Source organism: Macrobrachium nipponense, chromosome 31 (genome assembly GCF_015104395.2).
Source record: "Macrobrachium nipponense isolate FS-2020 chromosome 31, ASM1510439v2, whole genome shotgun sequence".
Taxonomy (NCBI): domain Eukaryota; kingdom Metazoa; phylum Arthropoda; class Malacostraca; order Decapoda; family Palaemonidae; genus Macrobrachium; species Macrobrachium nipponense.
Genome location: NC_061093.1, coordinates 54,406,829 through 54,418,035, shown reverse-complemented (window position 1 = coordinate 54,418,035; position 11,207 = coordinate 54,406,829). Strand labels below are relative to the sequence as shown.

General features: G+C 37.1%; 1 long non-coding RNA gene across 1 annotated transcript in view; it reads left to right on the top strand.

Annotated features, from left to right (window-relative positions):
* Positions 1 to 4,600: 4,600 nt before the first annotated feature.
* The window catches only part of LOC135206975 (uncharacterized), a 46,131-nt gene continuing 39,524 nt past the window's right edge, over positions 4,601 to 11,207 (top strand). Inside the window, exon 1 of the long non-coding RNA XR_010312856.1 lies at positions 4,601 to 4,725. This is a non-coding gene — a long non-coding RNA (uncharacterized LOC135206975). The remainder of the gene's footprint in view (positions 4,726 to 11,207) is intronic.

The following is an 11,207-nucleotide window of genomic DNA, read 5'->3' as shown; positions in this document are numbered from 1 at the left end:
TAGCACTCATAAATATTCCTAGCGCACTCAATTGCGGTGTTTGATTTTTAGTGCTATTAATTCTATATAACGTGTCAAGGCAACTATTAGCACTAAGAAGTGTTTATTTCCTCTGTCAGACTCGTAACTCTGTTAATTGATTTGGCACGGGATAGGCCCTTAAACTGACAGGTGTCTTAGTGTGTCCCTTGTTTTCATGACACGTGTTAAAATTAGTTATGTGCTTTTTATATCTGTAAGCATTGTAGGCCAGTAAAATAGTGATTTGGCTTTCTGTGACATAATAGAAAACCCTGGATGACCCTGTAATGGATTGGAATGCAACCAGTTTAGGACGATTGGTATGAAAGAGATTATTATTACTACCTGGTCGTTAGTAACCTGCTGGTTCTTCGGGTTTTCCTCGTCACGGACCTACATATAATATTACATTTGATTACATAATTCTGATACACAAACTTTAAATATACTTTTGCTTTAGGGTTTCCGTTCGAAGTGTTTATTGTTTTGCTTAGCTTCTGACCCTTGCTTTGTTCAATTTGTAACAGTTCAGCGCTCCAACCCAGGTCTTCAATTTTCACGATCTCTTGGGTTAATGAATTTTCTTGTTCAGATACGATTTTAACAATAGGCACGGATGTTTCTATACTTTTTAGCCCAATTAATGGTTCTTTGCAGTATGGTGTGGGATTGCGTGATAATGCGTCAACTATGATATTTGCTTTCCTAGGTAAATATCATATCTTGGCTCCAAAGACCTGAATGATCGTATGCCACCGAGTTCCTTTGGGACTGTGATTAAAGCCTTTGAAAAACTCGGTAAGGGACTTATGGTCAGTAAGGACTTTAACAGGATAGCCGTAGATTATGAACTTAAAATGTACTAGTGAGTTAACGATACCTAGCCCTTCCTTGCCTATTACATTTACTTTCAGAGGGCTTTAGTTTACGTGAATAAAAGCTATAGGAAAGAACTGTTTATCATATTGCTGAAGTAGTACCCCTCTTAGCCCTTGGTAAGAGGCGACTGTTACAATAAAAAAAATTCCTTATTTAAATCAGGGATTTTTAAGATAGGTGAGCTGCATAATTCCGCTTTTAAGATATCGAACGCCTGTTGATGCTTTTCAGAACATAATAAATCTAAGCCCTTTTTTGTAAGATCTGTTAAAGGAGCTGCTATGATTGACGACTTACATGTAAACTGTATCTCCCTTACGTTAATAGGTACCGGAAAGTTATGAATAGCCGACACCTTACCATGGACCACTTTTAAGACCTTGACTAGACACATAAAACCTAAATAAACATGTTCAGTTTATAAAACTCACATTAGATGTTTTACTCTGAGATTATTTGTCTTAGTCTCTGTGGCACTAGCTCTAGTTTATGCGAATGTACTTCTAAGGTATTAGAAAAGATTGCAAGACCAACCATATAGGCATGTAAGGTATCCCCTAAAGGTCTCCAAACACTATATTAATCATTCTGGTGAATGTAATTGGGGCGCAACGTAAGCCAGAGGCATACGTAAAAATTGATGTCCCCTGAGTGTGCTGAAGTTGGTGTATGGGGTACACTCACATAGCTAATGGTATCTGGTGTAAGCCTTAAGTAAGTCCAAGCTGGTGAAAAATTTATTCTGACCTAACAAAGATAAGATATCATCGGTACATGGCACTGGAAAACGATCGGGAATCATTTCATTGTTTAAGCGACAGAAATCTACTCAGATACGCCAAGTCCGATCTTTTTAGGCATGACATTTAAGTGAAAAATTATATGGGCTATTTGATTTCCTAATGACTCCTATTACTAACATTTTTTCAACTTCGTCATTTATCTCTATTTTGAAATTTCATTGGGAATCTATACGAAGGTACGTATATAGCTTTATGTTTGTCCTTAGACCGTATTTTGTGTTCAATGACATCCGTTTTCCCCCAGATCTCACTCGCTAGTGGAGAAACATCCTGGTATTCAGGTAAAAGATAAAAAAATTTCCCTCTGCTTGAATGACTTTACCGATTTTACTTTAGATAGAGTATAACTGGTTGGGCGTGATCAAATTTAGCAACAGTAAAAAATGCGATATTTATAACTTCCATATCCACGATCATTAGATTAACTTGTTGCTGTGAGTCAACCGTGTATAGTGCTTTGTTCGCGGAAATCCGTTATATTTCAGTGTCGGGAAGGATTAAAATTTCAGATCCCAGCAAAGTCTTTTTACACGCACTAAGACATTCGAGGGTGCATGCGTCTCGATATTTTGCATGCAAACTGCGACTGTGGGTGTGGGAGAATTCTGTTGGGTCGCTTGAACAATGTCACGATTTATGAGACAAGTGACTGGTTCCTCTATATAAGTTATTATTTGATTAACTGTCTCTTTTTGTTCAAAACGGATTTTAATATGTTAGGAGGTTTATAGAATTTTCCTTTGATAAACATGCCTTATTTGGCAGGAGGTAAGATAATGTTTTGTATACCCATAGATGGATATCCTACAATTGCACTAGATACAGATCAATGGTTTTTATAACTATAAAAGTATCTGTTAGCGTTCCCTTATCCGCCCTGTACTGAATCTGAGTTATGCTACGACAATTAACTTGTTATTGCCAATTACTGAACCATACTCCAGACTTCTCAATAGGGAAGTTCGAACAATAACGGTGAGTCCGTAAATACAGGATATTATGTGGACTAAAGGAATAAAGACGATATAAATGGCTGATATTCTAATTTTACGGCACGTAGAGTCGGGCGTAATCCACCACTACTAATAATAACTTATTGTATTAAGATTACGAGAACCTGCTCTGATTACTTGATACGGTCGTGTGATTCATAGGGAAATTCCTTTTTAATTCAAAAAGGTATTGGCATGAATGATCCAACATCGCTCTCCCCCCTCCACTAAAGTCGCTTATGTGGAATGTGCTCTGCTTGCAACACTGGGAAGATTTGACTGACCCTCACCATTTGACTAGATGACACTGTAACCAAGTTTGCTGAAGCGCGATTTGTTTGTTTCTGATTTTTAGGGCTACTGTTTACCTGTTTCTTTTTATAATAATTAGGATTCTTCTCTTTATTATCATCTGCAACGTATTGTGTGTTTTTAGCATTCTGTTGTTGTTGGTTACGTATAAAGCAACGAACGTAAGACTGACTTGAACTATTATGAATTGAGCGATTACTATTAAAACCAGTTATCTCTACTGCGTTATTATTAACTATATGTACCTGCTGTGGTTTACTTTCATTCTTTGCTAAAATTTGAAATAGTGAAGGATCCCAGTCAGCGCATTTAGACATATTTTGTTAATTTGTTTATATGAATGTTAAGTATGTTAACCTAATGAAAGTTTTTACAGACATGTTATTCCTTGCAATCCAGCCGTATTTATTTTAAAGTTAAGTTGAGTCATAGAGATTCGATTTTTACGCATATAACTCAAAAAACCCAAGGCTAAAACTGCCATCGGGACCTTGCAAAGGAGCCTTTATTGTCCTGACCTGAAATAGTGTTACCTCTAATTTATCCAGTTTTCTACGGGTGTTCCACTTCTTTTTGTGTGTTTTCTTATCACTGCGGTGCCTAACGACCCTATCCATGCATCTGTATAAATACAGACGTCCGCTGCGTAAACGCATATTCAATGTTTAATAGGATTTGTTACGTACAGAATTAATAATCACCCAAAATGATAAAATTAACACAATATATGATTATGATATTTCAGTAGATGAGTAGAACTTCTGGAAACTAGCATCAGATCGTGTAGGACCTTACGTAACTCATATTAAGCATGAAGAAATAAAGAAGGCATAAGTTGAGGAGAGAAAGACCTCCATAGGCCTAGAAGACACTGAAGGAGAGGAAACAAAGAGACAGTTATAAGAAAGAGGACAACAGCAAGAAGGAGGCAGACGGGAAGGGGACACAGTGTAATGGGGGCATTACACTGAGAGTGTAATGGGGGCATAGGTCTTGACTTGTCATAGGGGTTATTATGGGAGTCGATTCTTCCTTATGGTTGGACGTTTGTTTGGTCACAACCAACAATCATTGGATCAAATAATCATATTTTTGTGCATGATTTTAACTGCTCGACATACGTCTCCATTTATCGATGGCAAGCATGTGCGATTTTGTTTTTTTGTGTTCGTCCTGCAGGTGTGAATTCCCACGTTAAGAATGTATCAAGTAATAATGAGATTATATCATATATATATATATATTATATATATATATATAATATATATATGATATATATATATATATATATATATATTGTTATGTATGCAAGACATTATGTAACGAGCGCGGGAAAGCTTAGCTCCGCAGACACGTGCAGTTCAGAGCTATTGCACTGTGTTGCATAATGAGTAAATGTTATAAGTATAACCAATTATTATTGTGTTAGTATCGAGTCCGACACAGAGGCTTCGATCTTACAAATTCTACCTCATGTATGCAGGATATGATTCCTTATTGTGTATAGAGCTCCGATGCTCATATGTTTGTTATGATTCTATTATATACGCTTATTGTATTTTGTATATTCAACTACCCGTCTTCTTCAATGTAGTTTTAGCTAATAAACACAAGCAAGAAGATATTGCTTTATTATCGCCCTTCATCCCGGAACCTCGACGACGAGAAATGGAATATTACCTCCAATACTAAAACACCATCTTTCCCTCTACCTACAGGTAAGAGTGAAGAATTGTCGTATGGGTCATATAACTAAAGCAGACCCAAAATAATGACGACAAAACATTGGGGACGAGGAATGGAATATTACCTCCAAGACTCAAAACACCCATCTTTCCCTCTCACCTACAGGTAAGAAAGTGAAGAATTGTCCCATAATGGGTCATAGTAAACTAAAGCAGAACTCCCAAAATAATGACGACAAAACATTGGCGACGAGGAATGGAATATTACCTCCAATACTAAAAACCATCTTTCCCTCTACCTACAGGTAATAGTGAAGAATTGTCGTATGGGTCATATAACTAAAGCAGACCCAAAATAATGATGACAAAACATTGGCGACGCAGGTGACGAACTCGTAGCAGCCAAATGGAGCCTATAGCCTACGCCCAATCTCCTAGCCAAGAAGCGGAAGACGACGACCCCAATCGGACGAAGTCTACCCGAAAACGAAGAATCTCAATTACCTAGATGCCTTCATCACACTCAAACCAGCAACCAAGCAGCGCTGTGCCAAGTCAGGAGCGTCAACACAATAAAAAAGGGTTGGTTTAGAGAGTAAAAGTGCAAAAGGTATGTCTATGCAAGTGTAGCCTACAAGGTAGAAAAAAAAGAGAATTTCTAAATTCCTAGCCTAGCCTAAACTTCTTAGTATCACAGCAAACATGCCGATAGATGTCCAAAGGTTAGACAGCTTTAGCATCGGTGATGATCCTAAATCAGTGGGTACAAGATGGAAAAAGTGGATAGGCAGCTTCCAAATTTATTTAGAAGCACTAGGGAAAATAAACGAAAAGCAGCAGAAGGCTTTGTTACTTCATACTGCAGGTTTAGAAGTTCAGGAAGTATTCAATACTTTGAATCTAACAGGTGATTCATTGCAGGACGCATTTGAGGGGCTCACAAACTATTTTGCTCCTCAAGCAAATAAATACTTTGAACGTTATCAGTTCATAGAAGCATCACAGGAATCAGGTGAGACAATAGATTCTTTTGTAACTAAGTTAAAGAAATGAGCTTCAACTTGTGAATTTGGAGATCTAGAAGACAGGTTAATAGAGCAAATTATAGTAAGGAGTAACTCGCAAGAGCTTAGAAAGAAGTTACTGCAGGAAAAGAAGTTAAATTTGCAAAAAGTTCTGGAAATACAAGAGCAATAGAAACAGCTAATTAGGGTAGAATATCACGACAGGCCAACCCTCATCACGGTGGACGGGTCTTATTCACTCGATATTTAATTGGTGAAACATGAATACAATTGCAACTCTAAGCATACCATTTAAAAGACTGAAGTTTCTTCAACATATTGTGATATATGAAAGCCCCATACGAACTAAAATAAGCATGTGAGCTCTTCGTAAAATATGTTTTCAAGGCAGTTTTGAAATCCAATATGGCGGCTACGTTTTGCATGGACGGTTCTCATCAGTGACGGCCACCATCTTTCCCCAGCCTTCCCAGCACTCATTTGAACAATGTTAGCGTATGTATGTAACGTTTATTGATCTTACTCAAGATTGCAGTTGTAATCAGCACAATAAAACAACATTTTGTTGCCTATATTAGTGAAAGTATGAAACTTGTTATTCCCGGGGTTATGGTTTGAACTGAATTCATTCTTACCTTGTAATCGGCGGTTTTTATCCTTACTGCCATCACAACTGAAACTCCACAGTGCTTATTTGATTGTTATTATACACATTTTGGTCTCAGTTCACTCCACATTGCACTTTAAACCCGTTGCTGTTCCTGGTTTCTAAGCGCGCGCGCCATAAACACAATTACGAACAGCAGACGACGACAGACGACGAAACCGCAAAGTTTTATTCCCTAAACTGTTTACTTTACTCGTTATTTAGTTTAAATTTACTTTGTTATTTAAAAATTTTGATTTAATTCATGTATATTATCCCTTTTTTACAACCAAATTACCCCGAAAAATTACAGATATTTCTAAAGTAGATAAAATCAAATGTTTCTAACGTTTTTGTACATCTGGCTGCCGAAAACCATAGAGGAACGAATACGGAAAAGTGCAGAGGAACGACTACGTTTTTTTTTTTTTTTTTGCTTTTTTGTTTTTGCTAGCACTTTTTCATTGATTTCAGTCTTTATTAGTATTTTGAATTTCTTTAATAATCGTATGCCAGAAATAAATGTAACCTTTAATGTTTGCATGCTTTAATGTTTGCATGCTAAGAATGGCAAAATCATCATTGCCACATTAGTGGAGGCTTCACACATCACCGTTCCATTATTATAAACTGTTTCCATGAATTCTAGTTGTCATAGTAATGAAATAATGATAAATTGCTTTAATATTTATGTATATATACTTCCAATACATAGAACCTAATTTCACCAATTTCAACGTTTTGTGTGTAGTCTTATACCCAGTTTGGAGGGTCAACACATACCGAATGGCAACAGAGAGAGAGAGAGAGAGAGAGAGAGAGAGAAAGGAAGGCGGAGGAAGAGAGAAGAGAAAGAAGAGAGAGAGAAGAAAGGAAGGGGTAGGAACGAAGAAGAAAAGGGATGGCGGTGGAGGGTGGGGGGGGGGGGGGTGGGGAGAGGGTAGGTGGAGCTTTATACACGTGTTCGTATCCATTTCTGCATAATGGAGTTTTTTGTCTCTTGGTACAAGGACAAGTGTCGTTATTCTTTACGATTAGTGATTCACGATACCCTTATAAATTACGGCACTGGGTGTAATGCACTATAGCAAAATCTCGTTCTGTTACGAGTGTTCGTTACAGAAATAGGTATTGCCCAAAAACGTGCTTGCACTGTCTCTGAAACCCATAGTTGACATGCTGCTTAGTTTGTCAATCAAGTTTTAATAACCAAGTATTTTTTACAAGCTAGCTATTGAATAAATTTGTATTTTTCTCAGTCAAAACATATGCCCCTCAATGCTAACTTTCCTCTTTTAACGACTTTCTGGTCATTGCAAATTCGGCCCCATAATTTCTTATGGTGCGAAAACAGACAGAGGCCCATGGACCGAAAACGATTGCGTCACACTACGGCGATAATCCAGCAGTAAAACATCTTCATATATCCAAAAGTAAATAATAAAGATATATATGCGCATTACGATTATAACAATTACATGTATAGCTGATAACAATCTGCATGAATAACTGGTAAACTGTTCTGCAATGACAGTTGAGTATAGCAATTATTTACAATAGGTACGAAAGTCAAGATGTCGTGACGTCATAATACAGAACTTAAAAGAACGTTCTAATTCAGAAAAATAATTACTTAAATTTGAGTCAGAGTCGAGTTACTTTTTCAATAACGAATATTTTCAAATTAATCATCATAAATATGTAAAATATTGATGTTTTACTACTTATTTAAAAATTAGAGCTAAGAGCACGCTTCTCGTCATCTTCTACCAAACAGCTGTTTACTCCTGGCTTGTTGTTGGTGAGAAATCGTGTTTCGATTGTTGTGATAAAAGTGCTCCAGCGTCTGTGGGTACAAGTGGTGTGCGGATTTATCACAGGAAATGGAAAGTTTGTTGACACAAGCGACTCCGTAAACATCGAGATGGCGTCAATCTTCGAAACATTTTTAGTTGTAAGTAAAAATTTCTAAAGCGTTTTGGTGAGATTTCCACTGCCGTGGGCGCCATTTTCAGTACCCTCTGTTTAAATCTTAAAATTTGGCCTTAATTTCTAACTTTGGAGAAAATACTTACTTCGAAAGGAGAGTAGAGGTCTTTAGCTCCGTTTCTCACCAACAACAAGTCGCGACTGATGCCCATCTCCGGTGTCAGGACGCGTTATAATGTACTTTTTCGGAGGGTGGCAAGCGTTCGATTGTAGGTGGCCTGTTTGGCCTGCTGTGAAGTTTTACCCTACCAGTCCAATGTCATTGAATGTAAGACTCATCATAACAACAATAGCCAGGTAAATCATGTAGCCTATAAAAGGAGTTACCAACATGCAAAGAAAGGGCAAACAAATGAAACGAGTAAGCCTAGCCAAGGTATATCCAAGTATAACAAAGGTAAACCTAATGCATACTCACAGAAAAGTCAAAGTCACATAGGAACACAAAAACCTCAAAAGAAATCGTGCTTTAGATGTGGTAAACAAGATCATTATAGCAATGATTTGGATAAGTGCCCAGCGTCAGGTCAGACGTACAATAACTGCAGGAAGCGTGGTCATTTAACAAGTCAGTGTAAATTTGCTAAGCAAAAGACCACAAAACAGATCAATAGAACCGTAAATTCAAATGACGGCTCTAGCTCAAATGAAGAAAGTGTACATAAGACCACAGAAGTAGAACAATTTGCATTTCACATTAATTCTGTGAACAAAGATGCACAAGAACGTCTTATGGCTCAAATAGAAATAAATGGGAAACTAACACCCATGCAAATAGACACACCTGCAGATGTGACAATAATTTCTGAAAGAGTAGCACAAACTATACCTAACCTAGTGATAAGACCTTCAGACAAAGTGCTCAAAAGTTATAATGGTACAAACATAGAAGTAGTTGGTTCATCACAAGTGAAAGTTCAGTACAAAGATCAAGAGATAGGTAAGTTACCATTGACAGTAGTCAAGGGTCAAGGACAGACATTATTAGGATTAGATTGGTTAAGATGCATAAAATTAGATTGGCCTAGTATTCTAAGGGTTACAGGTACAAAACAAGAACCAGCAGAAGAAATTTCATTAACTAATCTTCTATCAGATTACAAAGAAGTATTTGAAGACAGAGTAGGAACAGTAAATGCACAGCAGTCTTAGTTTTAAAGGAGAATGCTACTCCTAGATTTTCTGCTCCAAGACCAGTTCCATATTCATTGAAAACAGCTGTGGAAACTGAAATTAGAAGGTTAGAAAGTGAAGGTTCATGGGAAAAGGTAGATTATTCAGATTGGTCTACACCATTAGTTCCAATTGTTAAGGACAACGGTCAGGTTAGGTTATGTGGAGATTACAAGGTGACATTAAATCCACAATTGCAAGTAGCACAACATCCATTGCCAAATCCTAAAGATATGTTTGCAACTTTGTCAGGATGCTCAGTATTTTCTAAGATAGATCTTAGACAAGCATTTCAACAACTATCCATGGATGAAAATTCCCAAAAGCTCTGTACTGTAAACACACATTTAGGGCTGTATCGTCCAAAAAGACTTCCCTATGGTGTTGCTAGCAGTCCAGCAATATGGCAGCAAACAATGGACAAAATATTTGCAGGTATGTCAGGAGTATTCATTTTCACTGATGACATATTAGTAGCTGGCAAAAACAAAAAAGAACATAGAGAAAGGTTACGTGCAGTTCTAAAGAAACTAAAGGAACACAATATCAAGGTCAACCAGAGTAAATGTATTTTAGAAGTTGACTCGGTAGAGTATTTAGGCTTTATTGTAAATGGTAAAGGTATTCATAAGACTCAAGATAAGGTAAATGCAGTGCAGTCAGCAAAGTTACCGGAAAATGTCAAGGAATTGCAATCATTTTTGGGTTTAGTAACATTCTATGGCAGTTTCATTCAAAACTTAGCAACAATTGCACACCCATTATACAATTTGCTGAACAAAGATGTAAAATGGAATTGGACAAAGGAATGTCAAAATTCTTTTGAAAGAATCAAAGCAGAAGGGACATCACCCACATTCCTAGTACATTATCAAATGGATTTGCCAGTAAAGTTGGTTTGTGACGCCTCAAACATAGGATTAGGTGCAGTACTAGCACATGTAATGCCAGATGGTACAGAAAAACCAATAGCTTTTGCCTCTAGAGTATTGAACAAAGCAGAGAGAAATTACTCACAAATAGAAAAGGAAGCATTAGCACTAGTGTATGGAGTGAAAAAGTTCCATATGTATCTGTATGGCAGGAAAGGTTCACATTAGTTACAGACCACAACCATTATTGATGATTTTAGGTCCAAAGGCAAGTTTACCGACGTTAGTAGCTGCAAGACTACAACGTTGGGCAATCATATTAGCGGCATATGATTACAACATAGAATATAGACCAACATCTAAGATGGGTAATGCAGACGCTTTGTCGAGTTTGCCTGTAGACAAAGCACCAGAACAACGTGAGGAAAGTATTCTTTTGATTTCTGCATATAATTTACCTATTACAGCTAAGGAAATAGCACAAGGTACAAAAAAAGACCCAGTACTTTCAAAAGTAGTGCAGAGTCTAATAACCGGCAGAGATATTTGTGCAGAAGATGCCAATTGTAAACCAAACAAAGAAATTTGGAATAAATTGAGTGTAACACAAGAATGTATGTTGAGAGGATCGAGAGTAGTGATTCCAAATGCATTAAGAAATAGAGTTCTATCAGAAATACATGCAGACCACCAAGGTATTGTCAGATCAAAGTCCATTGCTAGAACTTATGTTTTGTGGCCAGGTGTTGATAGGGACATTGAAAATTTGGTTAAGAAGTGTATGAATTGTGCATTACAACAACAAAATCC